Consider the following 21,638-nt stretch of genomic DNA (forward strand, 5'->3'; position numbering starts at 1 on the left):
GAACAGGCTAGCAGTGGAGAGGCTAGGAAGGTGAGAGAACAGGCTAGCAGTGGAGAGGCTAGGAGCGTGAGAGAGAACAGGCTAGCAGTGGAGAGGCTAGGAGAGTGAGAGAGAACAGGCAGGCAGTGGAGAGGCTAGGAGAGTGAGAGAGAACAGGCTAGCAGTGGAGAGGCTAGGAGGGTGAGAGAACAGGCTAGCAGTGGAGAGGCTAGGAGAGTGAGAGAACAGGCTAGCAGTGGAGAGGCTAGGAGGGTGAGAGAACAGGCTAGCAGTGGAGAGGCTAGGAGCGTGAGAGAACAGGCTAGCAGTGGAGAGGCCAGGAGGGTGAGAGAACAGGCTAGCAGTGGAGAGGCTAGGAGCATGAGAGAGAACAGGCTAGCAGTGGAGAGGCTAGGAGAGAGAGAGAACAGGCGAGCAGTGGAGAGGCTAGGAGAGGGAGAGAGAACAGGCTAGCAGTGGAGAGGCTAGGAGAGGGTGAGAGAACAGGCTAGCAGTGGAGAGGCTAGGAGAGTGAGAGAACAGGCTAGCAGTGGAGAGGCTTGGGGAGAGAGAACAGGGCAGCAGTGGAGAGGCTAGGAGCGTGAGAGAGAACAGGCTAGCAGTGGAGAGGCTAGGAGCGTGAGAGAACAGGCTAGCAGTGGAGAGGCTAAGGAGAGTGAGAGAACAGGCTAGCAGTAGAGAGGCTAGGAGCGTGAGAGAGAACAGGCTAGCAGTGGAGAGGCTAGGAGAGTGAGAGAGAACAGGCTAGCAGTGGAGAGGCTAGGAGAGTGAGAGAGAACAGGCTAGCAGTGGAGAGGCTAGGAGAGAGAGAACAGGCTAGCAGTGGAGAGGCTAGGAGAGTGAGAGAACAGGCTAGCAGTGGAGAGGCTAGGAGAGTGAGAGAGAACAGGCTAGCAGTGGAGAGGCTAGGAGAGTGAAAGAGAACAGGCTAGCAGTGGAGAGGCTAGGAGAGTGAGAGAGAACAGGCTAGCAGTGGAGAGGCTAGGAGAGTGAGAGAGAACAGGCTAGCAGTGGAGAGGCTAGGAGAGAGAGAACAGGCTAGCAGTGGAGAGGCTAGGAGAGAGAGAACAGGCTAGCAGTGGAGAGGCTAGGAGAGTGAGAGAACAGGCTAGCAGTGGAGAGGCTAGGAGAGTGAGAGAACAGGCTAGCAGTGGAGAGGCTAGGAGCGTGAGAGAATAGGCTAGCAGTAGAGAGGCTAGGAGCGTGAGAGAGAACACGCTAGCAGTGGAGAGGCTAGGAGGGTGAGAGAACAGGCTAGCAGTGGAGAGGCTAGGAGCGTGAGAGAACAGGCTAGCAGTGGAGAGGCTAGGAGAGTGAGAGAGAACAGGCAGGCAGTGGAGAGGCTAGGAGAGTGAGAGGGAACAGGCTAGCAGTGGAGAGGCTAGGAGGGTGAGAGAACAGGCTAGCAGTGGAGAGGCTAGGAGAGTGAGAGAGAACAGGCTAGCAGTGGAGAGGCTAGGAGCATGAGAGAACAGGCTAGCAGTAGAGAGGCTAGGAGCGGGAGAGAGAACAGGCTAGCAGTGGAGAGGCTAGGAGGGTGAGAGAACAGGCTAGCAGTGGAGAGGCTAGGAGCGTGAGAGAGAACAGGCTAGCAGTGGAGAGGCTAGGAGAGTGAGAGAGAACAGGCAGGCAGTGGAGAGGCTAGGAGAGTGAGAGAGAACAGGCTAGCAGTGGAGAGGCTAGGAGGGTGAGAGAACAGGCTAGCAGTGGAGAGGCTAGGAGCGTGAGAGAACAGGCTAGCAGTGGAGAGGTTAGGAGAGAGAGAACAGGCTAGCAGTGGAGAGGCTAGGAGCGTGAGAGAACAGGCTAGCAGTGGAGAGGCTAGGAGTGTGAGAGAACGGGCTAGCAGTAGAGAGGCTAGGAGGGTGAGAGAGAACAGGCTAGTCGTGGAGAGGCTATGAGAGTGAGAGAACAGGCTAGCAGTAGAGAGGCTAGGAGCGTGAGAGAACAGGCTAGCAGTGGAGAGGCTAGGAGAGTGAGAGAGAACAGGCTAGCAGTGTAGAGGCTAGGAGAGTGAGCGAACAGGCTAGCAGTGGAGAGGCTAGGAGAGTGAGAGAACAGGCTAGCAGTGAAGAGGCTAGGAGCGTGAGAGAACAGGCTAGCAGTAGAGAGGCTAGGAGCGTGAGAGAGAACAGGCTAGCAGTGGAGAGGCAAGGAAGGTGAGAGAACAGGCTAGCAGTGGAGAGGCTAGGAGCGTGAGAGAGAACAGGCTAGCAGTGGAGAGGCTAGGAGAGTGAGAGAGAACAGGCAGGCAGTGGAGAGGCTAGGAGAGTGAGAGAGAACAGGCTAGCAGTGGAGAGGCTAGGAGGGTGAGAGAACAGGCTAGCAGTGGAGAGGCTAGGAGAGTGAGAGAACAGGCTAGCAGTGGAGAGGCTAGGAGGGTGAGAGAACAGGCTAGCAGTGGAGAGGCTAGGAGCGTGAGAGAACAGGCTAGCAGTGGAGAGGCCAGGAGGGTGAGAGAACAGGCTAGCAGTGGAGAGGCTAGGAGCATGAGAGAGAACAGGCTAGCAGTGGAGAGGCTAGGAGAGAGAGAGAACAGGCGAGCAGTGGAGAGGCTAGGAGAGGGAGAGAGAACAGGCTAGCAGTGGAGAGGCTAGGAGAGGGTGAGAGAACAGGCTAGCAGTGGAGAGGCTAGGAGAGTGAGAGAACAGGCTAGCAGTGGAGAGGCTTGGGGAGAGAGAACAGGGCAGCAGTGGAGAGGCTAGGAGCGTGAGAGAGAACAGGCTAGCAGTGGAGAGGCTAGGAGCGTGAGAGAACAGGCTAGCAGTGGAGAGGCTAAGGAGAGTGAGAGAACAGGCTAGCAGTAGAGAGGCTAGGAGCGTGAGAGAGAACAGGCTAGCAGTGGAGAGGCTAAGGAGAGTGAGAGAACAGGCTAGCAGTAGAGAGGCTAGGAGCGTGAGAGAGAACAGGCTAGCAGTGGAGAGGCTAGGAGAGTGAGAGAGAACAGGCTAGCAGTGGAGAGGCTAGGAGAGTGAGAGAGAACAGGCTAGCAGTGGAGAGGCTAGGAGAGTGAGAGAGAACAGGCTAGCAGTGGAGAGGCTAGGAGAGAGAGAACAGGCTAGCAGTGGAGAGGCTAGGAGAGTGAGAGAACAGGCTAGCAGTGGAGAGGCTAGGAGAGTGAGAGAACAGGCTAGCAGTGGAGAGGCTAGGAGCGTGAGAGAATAGGCTAGCAGTAGAGAGGCTAGGAGCGTGAGAGAGAACAGGCTAGCAGTGGAGAGGCTAGGAGGGTGAGAGAACAGGCTAGCAGTGGAGAGGCTAGGAGCGTGAGAGAACAGGCTAGCAGTGGAGAGGCTAGGAGAGTGAGAGAGAACAGGCAGGCAGTGGAGAGGCTAGGAGAGTGAGAGAGAACAGGCTAGCAGTGGAGAGGCTAGGAGGGTGAGAGAACAGGCTAGCAGTGGAGAGGCTAGGAGAGTGAGAGAGAACAGGCTAGCAGTGGAGAGGCTAGGAGCGTGAGAGAACAGGCTAGCAGTAGAGAGGCTAGGAGCGGGAGAGAGAACAGGCTAGCAGTGGAGAGGCTAGGAGAGAGAGAGAACAGGCGAGCAGTGGAGAGGCTAGGAGAGGGAGAGAGAACAGGCTAGCAGTGGAGAGGCTAGGAGAGGGTGAGAGAACAGGCTAGCAGTGGAGAGGCTAGGAGAGTGAGAGAACAGGCTAGCAGTGGAGAGGCTTGGGGAGAGAGAACAGGGCAGCAGTGGAGAGGCTAGGAGCGTGAGAGAGAACAGGCTAGCAGTGGAGAGGCTAGGAGCGTGAGAGAACAGGCTAGCAGTGGAGAGGCTAAGGAGAGTGAGAGAACAGGCTAGCAGTAGAGAGGCTAGGAGCGTGAGAGAGAACAGGCTAGCAGTGGAGAGGCTAAGGAGAGTGAGAGAACAGGCTAGCAGTAGAGAGGCTAGGAGCGTGAGAGAGAACAGGCTAGCAGTGGAGAGGCTAGGAGAGTGAGAGAGAACAGGCTAGCAGTGGAGAGGCTAGGAGAGTGAGAGAGAACAGGCTAGCAGTGGAGAGGCTAGGAGAGAGAGAACAGGCTAGCAGTGGAGAGGCTAGGAGGGTGAGAGAACAGGCTAGCAGTGGAGAGGCTAGGAGAGTGAGAGAGAACAGGCTAGCAGTGGAGAGGCTAGGAGCGTGAGAGAACAGGCTAGCAGTAGAGAGGCTAGGAGCGGGAGAGAGAACAGGCTAGCAGTGGAGAGGCTAGGAGGGTGAGAGAACAGGCTAGCAGTGGAGAGGCTAGGAGCGTGAGAGAGAACAGGCTAGCAGTGGAGAGGCTAGGAGAGTGAGAGAGAACAGGCAGGCAGTGGAGAGGCTAGGAGAGTGAGAGAGAACAGGCTAGCAGTGGAGAGGCTAGGAGGGTGAGAGAACAGGCTAGCAGTGGAGAGGCTAGGAGCGTGAGAGAACAGGCTAGCAGTGGAGAGGCTAGGAGAGAGAGAACAGGCTAGCAGTGGAGAGGCTAGGAGCGTGAGAGAACAGGCTAGCAGTGGAGAGGCTAGGAGTGTGAGAGAACGGGCTAGCAGTAGAGAGGCTAGGAGGGTGAGAGAGAACAGGCTAGCCGTGGAGAGGCTATGAGAGTGAGAGAACAGGCTAGCAGTAGAGAGGCTAGGAGCGTGAGAGAACAGGCTAGCAGTGGAGAGGCTAGGAGAGTGAGAGATAACAGGCTAGCAGTGGAGAGGCTAGGAGAGTGAGAGAGAACAGGCTAGCAGTGGAGAGGCTAGGAGAGTGAGAGAGAACAGGCTAGCAGTGGAGAGGCTAGGAGAGTGAGAGAGAACAGGCTAGCAGTGGAGAGGCTAGGAGAGAGAGAACAGGGCTAGCAGTGGAGAGGCTAGGAGAGAGAGAACAGGCTAGCAGTGGAGAGGCTAGGAGCGTGAGAGAGAACAGGCTAGCAGTGGAGAGGCTAGGAGGGTGAGAGAACAGGCTAGCAGTGGAGAGGCTAGGAGCGTGAGAGAACAGGCTAGCAGTGGAGAGGCTAGGAGAGTGAGAGAGAACAGGCAGGCAGTGGAGAGGCTAGGAGAGTGAGAGAGAACAGGCTAGCAGTGGAGAGGCTAGGAGGGTGAGAGAACAGGCTAGCAGTGGAGAGGCTAGGAGAGTGAGAGAGAACAGGCTAGCAGTGGAGAGGCTAGGAGCGTGAGAGAACAGGCTAGCAGTAGAGAGGCTAGGAGCGGGAGAGAGAACAGGCTAGCAGTGGAGAGGCTAGGAGGGTGAGAGAACAGGCTAGCAGTGGAGAGGCTAGGAGCGTGAGAGAGAACAGGCTAGCAGTGGAGAGGCTAGGAGAGTGAGAGAGAACAGGCAGGCAGTGGAGAGGCTAGGAGAGTGAGAGAGAACAGGCTAGCAGTGGAGAGGCTAGGAGGGTGAGAGAACAGGCTAGCAGTGGAGAGGCTAGGAGCGTGAGAGAACAGGCTAGCAGTGGAGAGGTTAGGAGAGAGAGAACAGGCTAGCAGTGGAGAGGCTAGGAGCGTGAGAGAACAGGCTAGCAGTGGAGAGGCTAGGAGTGTGAGAGAACGGGCTAGCAGTAGAGAGGCTAGGAGGGTGAGAGAGAACAGGCTAGTCGTGGAGAGGCTATGAGAGTGAGAGAACAGGCTAGCAGTAGAGAGGCTAGGAGCGTGAGAGAACAGGCTAGCAGTGGAGAGGCTAGGAGAGTGAGAGATAACAGGCTAGCAGTGGAGAGGCTAGGAGAGTGAGAGAGAACAGGCTAGCAGTGGAGAGGCTAGGAGAGAGAGAACAGGCTAGCAGTGGAGAGGCTAGGAGAGTGAGAGAACAGGCTAGCAGTGTAGAGGCTAGGAGAGTGAGCGAACAGGCTAGCAGTGGAGAGGCTAGGAGAGTGAGAGAACAGGCTAGCAGTGAAGAGGCTAGGAGCGTGAGAGAACAGGCTAGCAGTAGAGAGGCTAGGAGCGTGAGAGAGAACAGGCTAGCAGTGGAGAGGCTAGGAAGGTGAGAGAACAGGCTAGCAGTGGAGAGGCTAGGAGCGTGAGAGAGAACAGGCTAGCAGTGGAGAGGCTAGGAGAGTGAGAGAGAACAGGCTAGCAGTGGAGAGGCTAGGAGGGTGAGAGAACAGGCTAGCAGTGGAGAGGCTAGGAGAGTGAGAGAACAGGCTAGCAGTGGAGAGGCTAGGAGGGTGAGAGAACAGGCTAGCAGTGGAGAGGCTAGGAGCGTGAGAGAACAGGCTAGCAGTGGAGAGGCCAGGAGGGTGAGAGAACAGGCTAGCAGTGGAGAGGCTAGGAGCATGAGAGAGAACAGGCTAGCAGTGGAGAGGCTAGGAGAGAGAGAGAACAGGCGAGCAGTGGAGAGGCTAGGAGAGGGAGAGAGAACAGGCTAGCAGTGGAGAGGCTAGGAGAGGGTGAGAGAACAGGCTAGCAGTGGAGAGGCTAGGAGAGTGAGAGAACAGGCTAGCAGTGGAGAGGCTTGGGGAGAGAGAACAGGGCAGCAGTGGAGAGGCTTGGGGAGAGAGAACAGGCTAGCAGTGGAGAGGCTAGGAGCGTGAGAGAACAGGCTAGCAGTGGAGAGGCTAAGGAGAGTGAGAGAACAGGCTAGCAGTAGAGAGGCTAGGAGCGTGAGAGAGAACAGGCTAGCAGTGGAGAGGCTAGGAGAGTGAGAGAGAACAGGCTAGCAGTGGAGAGGCTAGGAGAGTGAGAGAGAACAGGCTACCAGTGGAGAGGCTAGGAGAGAGAGAACAGGCTACCAGTGGAGGCTAGGAGAGTGAGAGAACAGGCTAGCAGTGGAGAGGCTAGGAGAGTGAGAGAACAGGCTAGCAGTGGAGAGGCTAGGAGCGTGAGAGAACAGGCTAGCAGTGGAGAGGCTAAGGAGAGTGAGAGAACAGGCTAGCAGTAGAGAGGCTAGGAGCGTGAGAGAGAACAGGCTAGCAGTGGAGAGGCTAGGAGAGTGAGAGAGAGAACAGGCTAGCAGTGGAGAGGCTAAGGAGTGTGAGAGAACAGGCTAGCAGTGGAGAGGCTAGGAGAGTGAGAGAGAACAGGCTAGCAGTGGAGAGGCTAAGGAGGGTGAGAGAACAGGCTAGCAGTGGAGTGGCTAGGAGCGTGAGAGAACAGGCTAGCAGTAGAGAGGCTAGGAGAGAGAGAATAGGCCTCTGGACCACTTTACGGAAGCGGCGTTGCCGGTGTCAATGCGGTGCTGCCATCAGGGACATACGGCAAAAGTGTCATATTTACCCTGACTGAAAATGTTTTGAAAATTCGCCCCGCCGCTCGCCGGATAAAATCGGAATTCTTGCAGCGCAGCGCGCCCATCCATGATTCGTCCGGCTCGCTCCTCCGCTTTACTGTGGCCACGAGACATCTGTGGTCGCCTCGCCGGCCTCCCCACGACACGCGGCCACTGCGTGGGCCAGAACGGTGCCCGCCTGGACGACCGCAGCACCCAGGCCGACGTTAAACACTCTGAATGGCTACGTATGCATAGTCATACCGTTAGTGTCAGTAGCATAACTCTCAACCACTTATCAGTGCCCTACCTTATTACAGACCAATTCAGACCTTGTCGATCACCCCGTGCTCCTTATAAATCTCAACGTTCATCCTATACATTATACTACACTATACACTACACAGCTGTCAACCTCTTATCAGTACCCTACCTTATTACAGACCAATTCAGACCTTACTGATCACCCCGTGCCCCTTATAAATCTCAACGTTAATCCTACAAAGTCCCATCACAAGGAAGAAACACAAACAAATCGACACGGATTTGTATTGTTGTTTGCCCGTATTGAAACGGCTGTACGCCCGTACGGACCTGAGAACTCAATTTGCCTGCGCAAAGACCACGACGGGGTAAAACCGTGATGGGCTTCTACAGCTCCGCAATAGTCGAGTGTGAATAGTCGCCTAATAGTCGCTATTGGTTATCAGAGGTTCTCCCCAACAACCAAACAACGTGTGGGCAGTCATCTTGGGTAGGGGGGGTGTGGTGGCTTTTCCCTTACCAAGATGGCACCCCCCCCCCCGCACGAGTCACGTGGTGTTGATATTTTGTGGGTGTTTTTTAATTGGTTAGCTCCATTGTACGCGCGACATTGAACTTTATTTCATAGCCCGGATTAAGGCCCATGGTAAATAGCATAGACTAGATAAGGCGCTGCTGCGTTTCAGACTATACCAAGCATAGCCCGGAGAGGGGGAGGGGGATGAAAAGTATCAAAACTCAAGACGCGCTGAATAAATGTAGCGAATTTGTTTGATGTTTAATTATTTCACCCATAGCGACCAGAAGCAAGAGGGGCTCGCTGGCGTTAGTGAACGGTGGCGTTTGCTGTGTACCCCCCTAAATTAAAATAATTTAAGTTCGCCAGTTACATTCACCCCTTCCTCGCCCGCTGCTCGCGTTGGTTTCGCCCACACGACCCTCTCCCTCCACCTCCAAAGTGTCGCGATTTGGCGGGAGAAGGCGGCTGTGTGTTCTGAGGAGACTAACAACCACCACCACAACATCTATAATCATAAGTATAACTACTACTATAATAACAACAACATCTACAATCGTAACTATAACACTAATAATAACATCAACAACTAACAACAGCAATAATATAAACAATAATAACATCAACAACTTACAACAGCAATTATATAAACAGTTACAATAGTAATAAAAACATGAACTGCTATAATAACTAATACTGTAACATCAACAACTACTACGACTATAATAAAACAAAAACGTGAACGAGAGCGAGCGACACAACGGGGGCGGTGAGTGAGAGAGTGGAGCCGACCTCTCGCCCTCACAGCCTGAGGCCCACAAAGACGCGCGGGCTCTGTCAGCCTCACGCAGCCCGTCAGGGAGACTACACGGGGAGACATTTGTGTTGTGTCTGTGTCTCTGTGTGTGTCTCTGTCTGTGTCTCTGTGTGTGTATCTGTGTGTGTGTATCTGTGTGTGTGTCTCTGTGTGTGTGTGTCTCTGTGTGTGTGTCTGTCAGCCTCACGCAGCCCGTCAGGGAGACTACACGGGGAGACATTTGTGTTGTGTCTGTGTCTCTGTGTGTGTGTCTGTGTGTGTGTGTCTCTGTGTGTGGGTGTGTGTGTGTGTCTCTGTGTGTGTCTCTGTGTGTGTGTGTGTGTCTGTGTGTGTGTCTGTGTGTATCTGTGTGTGTCTCTGTCTGTGTGTCTGTGTGTGTCTCTGTGTTGTGTCTGTCTCTGTGTGTGTGTATCTGTGTGAGTCTCTGTGTGTGTCTCTGTGTGTGTGTGTGTCTCTGTGTGTGTCTCTGTGTGTGTCTGTCTCTGTGTGTGTCTCTGTGTGTGTGTATGTGTGTGTGTGTCTCTGTGTGTGTCTCTGTAAGCCTCACGCAGCCCGTCAGGGAGACTACACGGGGAGACATTTGTGTTGTGTCTGTGTGTGTGTCTCTGTGTGTGTGTGTCTCTGTGTCTGTGTGTATCTGTGTGAGTCTCTGTGTGTGTGTGTCTCTGTGTGTGTGTGTCTATGTGTGTGGGTGTGTCTCTGTGTGTGTCTCTGTGTGTGTGTCTCTGTGTGTGGGTATGTCTCTGTGTGTGTCTGTGTGTCTGTGTGTGTCTGTCTCTGTGTGTGTATGTGTGTGTCTGTGTGTGTGTCTGTGTGTGTCTGTCAGCCTCACGCAGCCCGTCAGGGAGACTACACGGGGAGACATTTGTGTTGTGTCTGTGTGTATGTGTGTGTGTGTCTCTGTGTGTGTCTCTGTGTGTGTCTCTTTGTGTGTGTCTCTGTGTGTGTGTTTCTCTGTGTGTGTGTCTGTGTGTGCGTGTCTCTGTGTGTCTCTGTGTGCGTGTCTCTGTGCGAGTCTCTGTGCGAGTGTCTCTGTGTGCGTGTTTCTGTGCGTGTCTCTGTGTGCGTGTCTCTGTGTGCGTGTGTCTGTGTGCGAGTGTCTCTGTGCGAGTGTCTCTGTGTGCGTGTTTCTGTGCGTGTCTCTGTGTGTGTGTCTCTGTGTGTGTGTCTCTGTGTGGCTCTGTCAGCCTCACGCAGCCCGTCAGGGAGACTACACGGGGAGACATTTGTGTTGTCTCTGTGTGTGTGTCTGTCTCTGTGTGTCTGTGTGTGTCTGTGTGTCTCTGTGTGTGTGTGTCTGTGTGTGTCTCTGTGTGCGTGTCTCTGTGCGAGTCTCTGTGCGAGTGTCTCTGTGTGCGTGTTTCTGTGCGTGTGTGTCTCTGTGTGCACCTCTGTGTGTGTCTGCCTGTGTGTGCGTGTGTCTCTGTGTGTGCGTGTCTCTGTGTGCGTGTCTGCCTGTGTGTGTCTCTGTGTGCGTCTTTGTTGCCTGTGTGTGTGTCTGCCTCTGTGTGTGTCTCTGTGTGCGTGTCTGTGTGTGCGACTTTGTTGCCTTGTGGGGAGCGATAGTGTAGCGGTTAGCGCGCTGCGCTATGAACCTGGCGACCCGGGTTCGATTCCCGCTCACGGCCAACACCAGTGACGATTATCTGAACCGGTCCCGGGCCTCCCCTAGGTCGACTCAGCCTCAAATGAGTACCTGGTGCGGTGTGTAAACATTGCCACTAGGGAGACAAAGGCGGTCGGGCGTGGTGCTGGCCACCCACCCCCTCGTGTACCGTTCCGGCCTTCATAGTTGCTCGCTAACAGCACTTGCCCCTACAGTCTGTTAAGGCTACACGGGGGATCTTTGTCTTTGTTGCCTGTGTGTGTGTCTGTGCGAATGTCTCTGTGTGCGAGTGTCTCTGTGTGCGTGTCTCTGTGTGTGTGTCTCTGTTGCCTGTGTTGGTGTCTCTGTGTGCGTCTTTGTTGCCTGTGTGTGTGTCTCTGTGTGTGTGTCTCTGTGTGTCTGTGTGTGTGTCTCTGTGTGTGTGTCTCTGTTGCCTGTGTGCGTGTCTTTGTGTGTGTGTCTCTGTTGCCTGTGTGCGTGTCTCTGTGTGTGTCTTTGTTGCCTGTGTGTGTGTCTCTGTGCGTGTGTTTCTGTGTGCGTGTCTCTGTGTGTGTGTTTCTGCGCGTCTGATGTCTGCGTGTGTGTCTCTGTGTGTGTCTCTGTGTATGTGTCTCTGTGTGCGTGTCTCTGTGTGTGTCTCTGTGTGTGTGTCTCTGTGTGTGTGTCTCTGTGTACGCGCCTCTGTGCGAGTGTCTCTGTGTGCGTGTTTTTGCACGCCTGATGTCTGCGTGTGTGTCTCTGTGTGTGTCTCTGTGTGTGTCTGTGTGTGTCTCTGTGTGTGTGTCTCTATGTGTGTCTCTGTGTGCATCTCTATGTGCGCGTCTCTGTGCGAGTGTCTCTCTGTGCGTGTTTCTGCGCGCCTGATGTCTGCTTGTGTGCAGTCTCGGCCCGAGTCATGATTCCCATCGGAGCCCTGACCTCCTCCTTCTCATTGGAGGGTCACCAGGACCTCAAGATCCTTCAGCCCTGGTGGGACGTGTTGTGCGACATGCTCTCCGTGCCCATGTTCATGATCGGCATCTTTGCCGGGATGCTGCAGGTGCGTCGTTCCAACAACGCTCCAGAGAGCCCCCCCACGCACATTCATCAATGTCGCCGCCTTGCTCATGGATATTGTATAACATCGCGCCACGGTGGCCGGGAGATATTGACGACCTCGCCTGGTGTGTAGGAGGTCATAGGTTCCATCCCTGACCCCTGCTGCATATTCGGACTCTGCGTATGTCTCATCAGCACGGTGGCCGCGAGATGTTAACTACCTCGCCTGGCACGCAGGAGGTCGTGGGTTCCAACTCTGCGTGCGAGCTAACTCAAAGCGCTGGCTAGAGAGCGAATCTTGGGTCGATATGGGTTGCCTCCCCCCCCCGTACACACCGGGAATTGCGCAAAGTGAACCACCTGCGTGGAGCGGCGTCCTCCAGGAGACCACACGGCGTCACGTGACCATGACGACCGCTCCTCACGGTCACGCGGTACCCACTTCCCCCGCCTCCGCCCAGAACATGAACGAGCGCATCCTGTGTGTGCCGGTGCCGAGCGGCTTCGACGTGGATCTGAAGGAGTGGAACGAGACCGTGCTGAGGGACCTCGTGGCCAACCCCAGGGCCCACAGGGTGAGTGAGGGTCCCCCTCGGGCCGGCTCGGCACCACCGTGCAGGGGGGGAACCGCTGGTTGCCAGCGGAAAGGCCGGCTGCGCCACCGACAGTTGCCCGAGGAATAGTGTCATGTATAGTGTAGTGTATAGTGTAGTGTATAGTGTAATGTATAGTGTCTATAGTAGTGTAGTGTATAGTGTAGTGTATAGTGTAATGTATAGTTCATAATAAAGGTTTTTGGGTTAGATCGCGTTTATTTATAAATGTGTCGTAACCCTCCACCACCCGACACGGCCAATCAGCAAAAAAAAAAGTGTCACGTTGACAAAAGACAAATAATTCACTACTTTAGCCCACCGGTGTGTTGAAGAGTGAATCCACATTTACAGTTTGAGTACTGTGACGTTTCGCTGGTAGAGCTAATATTTACTTTTGGAACTTTGCTATTCCCAATTATTTTAGCAACCTCATGTCTAGTTATCTCTGCCTCATTATGTGGAAGGAGTCTAACTGCTGATTCTACCTCAGCAATTATCTCATCCACTGGAATTGTGCGTGGGGTAACGGCAAAAGCCTTAAGAGAGCTGCGTGTAAATAAGGATATCCAAATCCTAGCAGCTGATAAAGGCCGCACTACTGTAGTGATGTCACGAGCCGATTATGATAATAAAATTAGAAATTTACTAGAGGAAAGTACTTGCATTAAAATTAAACGAGATCCAACTAATACTTTAGAACGTAAGACCACTGCAATAATTGCAAATTCATTAATCCCTAAAAATGAGCAATACCTAATTAAGCCAAGGGCCTCAAAACCACCTAGACTCTATGGGCTACCAAAGATTCATAAAATCGGCATCCCATTACGACCCATAGTCAGTACAATTGGCTCTGCCACATATCAATTAGCAAAATATATAACCAAACAAATACAGCCCTACATCGGTAAGACATCTTCATTCATAAAAAATTCAGAACATCTTGTGAATGTGATTAAAGATATTAAACTTACTCCTGATGATATTCTGGTAAGTTTTGATGTGATTTCTCTATTCACTAAGGTTCCAGTGGACGAATCGCTTAAATTACTTGATACACTAGTAAAGAAAACCGGTTTACCAAAAGATATTCCGAAACTTGCTGGCCATTGTTTAAATAACACTTACTTCTTATGGAGAGGGGATTTCTTTAAACAAAAAGAAGGAGCAGTAATGGGTTCTCCTTTATCTCCTGCTATAGCAAATTTGTACATGGAAAACTTTGAAATAAGAGCACTTGCCTCGAGCACATTAAAACCATCCTTTTGGTTTAGATATGTGGATGACACTTTGGTTGTCTGGCCACATGGTAAAGATACACTTAATGATTTTCTAAATCATCTCAATGCACAAAACCCGGCCATCCAGTTCACCATGGAAATGGAGGTGAATAACACACTCCCATTCCTAGATATTTTGCTTGGACATGGCCTAAACGGTAAAATAACACACAGCGTTTACAGAAAGCAAACGCACACTGATGCCTATCTGAATGCAGAATCACATCATCATCCAGCTCAGAAATCCTCTCTTATCAAGACGCTCATACATCGGGCTAAAACAGTGTCAGATGGTGAGAGTCTAGTGAGAGAGATTAAACACGTTAAAGACGCACTACGACAGAATGGCTACAATAATGCTCAAATTAACAGAGCATTGAATGCCAAATCACGATCGCAAAGCAATACTGCTGAAAGCGACCAGATTGTTAAAACAATAAAAATTCCATATATCTCAGGAGTAACTGACAAATTAGCCCGTGTTTTGCAAAAGCAAAACATTACAGTAAGATTTGGTACAGTACACAATATTCAAAAACTAGTATCTTGCACTAAAGACGCATTACCTAAACTATCAACAGAAGGTGTATATCGGATTAATTGTTCATGTGGCAGCTGCTACATTGGGCAGACGGGACGTAACATCAGCGTAAGACTAAAAGAACATCAGAGAAATATTAAATTATCTCAAACACAACTGTCGGCAGTGGCAGAACATGCTTGTCAACAAGGACACTCAATTGATTTTGACAATGTTGCAGTGGTGTGTAAAACTAATTATTACTGGCAAAGACTAATTAGAGAATCCATTGAAATTGAGAGGAACAAGAATAACTTTAATCGCTCTGACAGCTACCGGCTTAGTGCGGCCTGGAAGCGTATTATTAAATAATACACATTACATTTTGATTTAAAGAATTACTAATCTACAACTCATTACTAATCATAACCAATGACTGATTACTAATCGATTATATAATTACAATACCCCCCCCCCTCCGCCTCTAATCACTGCACCTGATATGAGTTAAGTGATGACGTCATCCTGCTGCTCTATATAAAACCGGGAGCAAGCGAGGGCTTTACCATTCTGGCGAATTGCCCGATGATGCTGGATGTATTTACCAGCGAAACGTCGTACTCAATCTGTAAATGTGGATTCACTCTTCAACACACCGGTGGGCTAAAGTAGTGAATTATTTGTCTTTTGTCAACGTGACACTTTTTTTTGCTGATTGGCCGTGTCGGGTGGTGGAGGGTTACGACACATTAAAATAAACGCGATCTAACCCAAAAACCTTTATTAAGAATAATATTGGTCGCGAAAGCCTACGTGTTAAACTGTAATGTATAGTGTCTATAGTAGTGTAGTGTATAGTGTAATGTATAGTGCAGTGTATATTGTAATGTACATTATAGTGTAATGTATAGTGTAGTGTAATGTATAACGTGTGGTGTAATGTATAGTGTAGTGTAATGTATAGTGTAATGTATAGTGTAGTGAATACTATAATGTGGTGTGTAGTGTATAGTGTAATGTATAGTGTAGTGTAATATATAGTGTAGTGTATAGTGTAGTGTATAGTGTAGTGTATAGTGTAATATCCTAGTACAGCACACCAGTGTGTTGGAGAGCAAAGCCACAACATTGACGATCTTGAGTACGGTGACGTTTTGCCAGTAATTACAACCGACATCATCAGGCGAAAGCCAGATTTGAGCCAGCTCTGTCACCCTGCAAGGGAGGGGCATGCGATATCACCGCCACGCCAGTTCACTTTGCCCTTCTGCGTGCGTTCCCACACTCGCCCAGACCGGCTTCGACCAGTACCAGTACCGGTTGATCAACCAGTTCTGCTACGACAACGCGGGGCTGTGGATCAGCAAGTACTTCCCGCACCTCGTGGTGCTGCACACGCTCGTCCTGACGGCCACCAGAAACTTCTGGTTCAGGTTCCCGGAGACGAGCTCCAAGATTGAGCACTTTGTGTCCGTGCTGGGCAAGTGCATGGATTCGCAGTGGACCACGCACGCCGTCCACGAGGCCGCGCTTGATGGGGTGGCAACAACGGCGGCGGCGTTGCGGCCGTCGCTGCCCGCCACGGCGGAGAGCTGCAGGTCAGAAGGGGGCTGACGGAGAGACGGCCCACGGCTCCTTCCTGGTTATTATTATCCCCTCTCTTGCCTTTGTCATTCCTTCCCCCCTTAAGTAAAAAAAACCTAAAAAGTTCCCCTTTCTCCCTGCAGGGGGACCCCGCGTGGGTTTGGGGCAGCGAGCCCGTTCACACATATCTCTATCCCCCTGCGTTTCATAACCGGTTTGGCTTACGGTTGGCGGTGTGCGTGTGTGTGTACGTGTGTGTGACGTGTGTGTGGGGAGCGGTAGTATAGCGGTTAGCGCGCTGCTGTGGTATGAACCTGGCGACCCGGGTTCGATTCCCGCTCACGGCTAACACCAGTGACGATTATCTGAACCGGTCCTGGGCCTCCCCTAGGTCGACTCAGCCTCAAATGAGTACCTGGTGTGGTGAATAAAAACATTGCCACTGCGGAGACAAAGGCGGTCGGGCGTCGTGCTGGCTGCCCACCCCCTCGTATACCGTTCCAGCCTTCATAGGTGCTCGCTAACAGCACTTGCCCCTACAGTCTGTTAAGGCTATACGGGGGATCTTTGTTTTGTTTTTGTGGGGAGCGGTAGTGAAGCGGTTAGCGACCTGCGCTATGAACCCGGCGACCCAGGTTCGATTCCCGCTCACGGCCAAGACCAGCGACGATTATCTGAACCAGTTCTGGGCCTCCCCTAGGTCGACTCGGTCTCAAATGAGTACCTGGTAAACATCGCCACTGGGGAGACAAAGGCGACCAGGCGTGGTGCTGGCCACCCACCCCCTCTTGTACAATTCCAGCCTTCATAAGTGCTCGCTAACAGCACTTGCCCCTACCGTCTGTTAAGGCTATACAGGGGATCTTTGTGTGCGTGTGTGATGTGGGTGTCTGTGAGTCTGTATGGGTCTTTGTGGGTCTCTACGGGTCTCTGTGAGTCTCGATGGGTCTCTGTGGGTATCTGTGAGTCTCTATGGGTCTCTGTGGGTCTCTATGGGTCTCTGTGGGTCTCTGTGGGTCTCTGTGAGTCTCTATGGGTCTCTGAGTCTCTAAGGATCTCTGTGAGTCTCCATGGGTCTCTGTGAGTCTCTATGGGTCTCATTGAGTCTCTATGGGTCGCTGAGTCTCTATGGGTCTCTGTGAGTCTCTATGGGTCTCTGTGGGTCTCTGCGGGTCTCTGTGAGTCTCTATGGGTCTCTGAGTCTCTAAGGGTCTCTGTGAGTCTCTATGGGTCTCTGTGCTTCTCTGCGTCATGACGCGTTGCCCGATGTCCACGCAATCCCACGTACGCAGCGACCCGAGATCCGGCGAAATCCCCATGGAGAAGCTGCCTCCTGAGTCTCCGCCGGGACCGCCCCGGCCCTCCGTCCAGTTTGTCGACCCCGGCGAGGCCGCACCACCCGACCGGTCCCCCCCGGGGCAGAGCGAGGACCGGCAGACGCCATCGGATGATCGCATCCTGGACAAGGAGGGCGAGCAGGCTAAGGCTCTCTTCGAGAAGGTGAAGAAACTCCGCGCTCACACGGAGGCGGGCGGCGGGCTCCACAGGATATACGTGTTGCAGACGGCGGCCCGCTTGCTGCAGGCGCTGGTGGTGCTCGCGTACACCGGCTACGCCTGGCCCAATATGCGCTACCACATCCACTGCGTGGAAGGCGAGTACATCACGGGCTACGGGAACTTCTACTGCGTCCACGGGCTGTGGCGCATCTTCCGCATGATGTGGATGGCCTACGCGACCACGATGTGTGTTTACGCGCTCACCTGTGCCTACGTCGTCTACTGGGTGGTGACCTGCAGGTGAGAGGGGGGGGGGCGGCGGTGCTGCCGCAGAGCGGTTGTGTGGCACCGGATCGCCGTCTGGCAGCCTTCTGGCTTTGGCCTACGGGCTTTTCGGCGATCGTGGAGACGCGGTTAGCGCGGACGGCGACACTGCAACAAAGATTTAAACGTAACGTTTTACTAGTGGCTTTATGGGAGATCTTCCGCGTCGGGACGAGGGTCGACGGGCACTGAGTTCTCTGTGCTGGGGGGTGGGGGGGGGCGCTGACACTGCAGGCTCAAGGAGTACAGCTTCGCGGAGACGCGCCAGGAGACGGGGGTGGACGACATTCCGGACGTGCGCAACGACTTCGCCTTCCTCCTGCACCTAGTGGACAAGTACGACCCGTGCTACGCATCCAAGTTCTCCGTCTTCCTGTCCGAGGTGAGGAGAAGCCGCTCGCAGAGCACGCTGTGCGCTGCACGCACGCCGTACACTGGACGGAGCCGACCGCGCTGATCAGAGATGCGGTGTTAGGACAACAAACTGTGGGTCTCTGTGTGGTGAGTGTGGTGCTGGCCACCCACCCCCTCGTGTGCCGTTCTGGCCTGGCCTGCATCGGTGCTCGCTAACAGCACTTGCCCCAACAGTCCATCGAGGCTATAGGGGGGATGTTGAGTCTTTGGGTCTCTGTCTGAGTCGTGTTAGTCCATGTGTAATGACAGGGTGTCACCTGTCGGCCTGGAGGGGTAATCGCAGTTATAGGCAAGTTATGTAATGACTAATTATAAGGGGGGGGGGCGTATCGGTAGTAAAGGTCAAAGGCTGAGTCAGACCGCAAGCACCGGGAACCTGCTTGAAGATTCTGGAAGGGGGCGTGGCCGGAGGCGGGGCTTGGCCGCACCGGGGTGTACATGAGGGGGTCCTGAGTCCTGGCTGCGTCGCCGCTCGCCGTCATCTCTCTTTGCCGTCCTGCCACGTGGTCGATCTTCTGCAGGGCTCTCATCGTCGCCGTCGCTGCGCTAAGTCAAGTAACTGTGTAGTTGGACGCCGACGATGGGGTTGTGTAGCCACGTAGAGACGTTTACATATACGTATTGTCCAGTGTGAGAATAAATAAGAAGGCCTCTACGCGATGTGTCTCGGAAGTTGCTCACTACATATGTATAACATGGGGCGGTACGGCTCATTGGGCCCTCGCTGCTGAAACAAATAAAATCCATCCATGCTTGGCTGCTGGTGCTGTTGCTGCTGCTGCTGCAGGTGAGCGAAAATAAGCTGAGGCAGGTCAACGTGGATCAAGTGTGGACCCTGTCGCATCTGACGGGGCTGCTTGAGATCAACGCGCAGGGCGAGAGCGAGCTACGCCTCTGCAAGCTGGCAGCGGTGCCAGTGGACACATACCGCCTCACTCAGATACAGGTGCCCGTGGACACACCCATGCACCCACCCACCCACCCACCTGCTCACTCACCCATCAATTCACTCACCCAGACACCCACTTACCCACCAACTCGCCCACACACCCACCCAACCACTCTCGCACACACTCACCCACTTGCTCACTCACCCACTCGCTTGCCAACACACCCACCCACGCACACACCCACCCACACACCCACTCACTCACCAACCCACTCACCCACACACCCATCCACTCACCCATACACCCACCAACTCACACACCCACTCACCCACCAACTCACTCACCCAAACATCCACTCGTCTACCAACTCATCCACTCGCCCAACCAACTCACCCACATACCCACTGACCCACACACCCACTCACCCACTCACCCACCAACTCACTCACCCTCATACCCAATCCCCCACCGAAGGTGCTGACGCTGGACTCGATGCACGGGGTGACGCTGGGGGCGGCGGTGGTGCAGTTGGTGAACCTGCACCAACTCCGGCTGCTGAACTGCACCGTGAGCGTCGACAATCGCGCACTCGCCTTCCTCAGTGAGGAGCTGCACCAGTTGGAGGTGCGTGGGTGGGTGGATGGGCGGGCGGGCGCGAGGGTGGGTCGGTCGGAGCGGTCCATTCGGCTCCACTGACCCGGCCGTGACATCACCAAAAAGTCACCTCCCCCACCAAATGTATTTAAGTCGCAGTGTCGGGGACCGATATTCACCGTTGCCATTCGCGGCGTCCGCCCCCCCCCGCGCCCTCTTGCAGGTGAAGTTTGCGGTCAAGGCGGAGGTCCCGGGCTGGCTGCGTGAAATGCGCCACCTGGAGGAGCTGTCCCTGGAGGGGCCCCTGACGCCCGCGCTCCTTAAGCCGCTGGGCGGCCTCAGGCGCCTGCGGGGCCTGCGCCTGACGACAAGCGTCGCCCGCCTCCCGCCCGGCCTGGCCGCCGTCGCTGGCGGCGGCCTGCGCGCGTTCGCCCTCGACAACGGCGGCGTGCGCCTCGAGTCGCCGGCGCCCCTGAGCAAGCTGCGCGGCTTGGAGACGCTGCGGCTGACGCGCTGCGGCCTGGAGCCCGCCGAGCTTCCGCGGCCCCTGCTGGCGCTGGGACGCTTGAGCGACCTCGACCTGTCCCGCAACGGCCTCCGCTCGCTGGGCGACGGCGATGACGCGTCGCTGCCGGCGGCCGCCTGGGAGCACCTCGCCGTCCTGAGCCTTTAGGATAACGCCCTCGTGAGCGTCCCACGGTTCGCGGCGGGGGCGGGGTCGCCGGCCCTGCGCTCGCTCTTCCTCGACGGGAACCTCATCGAGGGCGAGCTGCCTGCGGGGCTGCTCCGCCTGCACGGCCTGCGCCCCCTCGACCTGAGCCGCAACGCCATCGCTGCCCTGCCGCCCGACGTGTGGCTGCTGACTCAGCTGAGCACCCTCCTTCTGTCGGGCAATGCCCTGCGGCGTCTGCCCGATGAGTTGTTCCGGTGCGAGGGATTGCGGACGCTGGCGCTCGCCAACAACGAGCTGTGCGAACTCAGCGGCCTGGTGGGGAGACTGAGGAGGCTGCGCAGGTTGGAACTGGTGGGGAACCGGCTGACGGAGCTGCCGGCCGAGCTGGGGGAGTGCGCGGAGCTGAGGCGCGGGGGGCTGGTGGTGGAGGAAGAGCTCTTTGAGTCGCTGCCCGCGCGGGTGAAGGAGGCGATGCGGGGCGAGCCCAGCAGAACGACGCAGAGCCCCTCTGGAAGCCGGGAGAGAAACGCAAGAAACTGGGAGGGAACCCCAAGACACTGAGATGCTTTTACCAGTAATTACAACCACGACCTCCTGTATATCAGGTAAGGTAGTTAACGTCTCAATTACCAAGGCGTAGACACCTATGAAGGTCCAGACGACCACCGGACTGAGTTTGGGCCGAGTGGGTCGCACACGTCCAGTAAGTCTAGGGTGGGCCTAATAATACACGGTCTTGTGTCTGTGTTTTATTGATCGAACAGTTGGTTCATGTAGCCGCAAACTACAGTTATGCGCATTGAATAATCCGTGGCTGAAAGTCACGTGAAGTAGCTTGTCTGATAATTTGTATAATCTCCCCCTGTTCTATCTCCCCCTATTCTACAGTGAGAGTGAGTGGAGTTTGTATGATTAGGGGTTGACAGGTCTGGGTGTAGGCACTGAATAGGGATTGACAGGTCTGGGTGTAGGCACTGATAAGGGGTTGACAGGTCAGGGTTTAGGCATTGATTAGAGATTGACAGATCTGGGTGTAGGCATTGATTAGAGATTGACAGTCTGGGTGTAGGCATTGATTATAGATTGACAGGTCTGGGTGTAGGCACTGATAAGGGGTTGACAGGTCTGGGTGTAGGCATTGATTAGAGATTGACAGGTCTGGGTGTAGGCATTGATTAGAGATTTACAGGTCTGGGTGTAGGCACTGATAAGGGGTTGACAGGTCTGAGTGTAGGCATTGATTAGAGATTGACAGGTCTGGGTGTAGGCATTGATTAGAGATTGACAGGTCTGGGTGTAGGCACTGATAAGGGGTTGACAGGTCTGGGTGTAGCCATTGATTAGAGATTGTTAGGTCTGGGTGTAGGCATTGATAGGGGGTTGACAGGTCTGAGTGTAGTCACTGATAAGGGGTTGACAGGTCTGAGTGTAGTCACTGATAAGGGATCTAACACCAAAATAAATACAAAACCTGTATTAGGGGAAGCCACCGTTGACCAATTTGGACCCCCGGTTTTTTGTTTTTCTCCGTTGGCTCCAAGCGCTTGATCATAGCCCCCAGCTTTTAAGGGCGGTCCGTGAATCGCTTCTTCTCGCCGCTTCCGCCGGGATGCTCGAGAGCGTGAATGCAAACATTAAAACGCTTCCCCATCTTGACCAGGCTGTCTTTGTTTGCTACGTCCTGTTGATTTCGTTGCCTTGGGTGTTCTGATTGTCCCTGCGAGGCCATGCCGCCAGGACCCTCCTTGAAGAGACGCGTGGCCAAAGGAGATGCTGATACACATGGACCCAGAGCTGGAAACCCAGCATCTCGATGTCTCCGTCTTAACCATTGCAAATCCCCAGAGAGACACAGCCATTATGAATCCATTGAGAAAGAGAGAGAGTG

The 21,638-nt window shown here is 54.0% G+C and overlaps 1 pseudogene; it reads left to right on the top strand.

Annotated features, from left to right (window-relative positions):
• The window catches only part of LOC142908924 (volume-regulated anion channel subunit LRRC8E-like), a 121,824-nt pseudogene extending 100,418 nt beyond the window's left edge, over positions 1 to 21,406 (top strand).
• Positions 21,407 to 21,638: the final 232 nt, after the last annotated feature.

Source organism: Petromyzon marinus, unplaced genomic scaffold, assembly GCF_048934315.1.
Source record: "Petromyzon marinus isolate PM22_M1 ecotype Great Lakes invasive population unplaced genomic scaffold, UKy_Petmar_22M1.pri1.0 PM_G_Scaffold_11, whole genome shotgun sequence".
Lineage (NCBI taxonomy): Eukaryota > Metazoa > Chordata > Hyperoartia > Petromyzontiformes > Petromyzontidae > Petromyzon > Petromyzon marinus.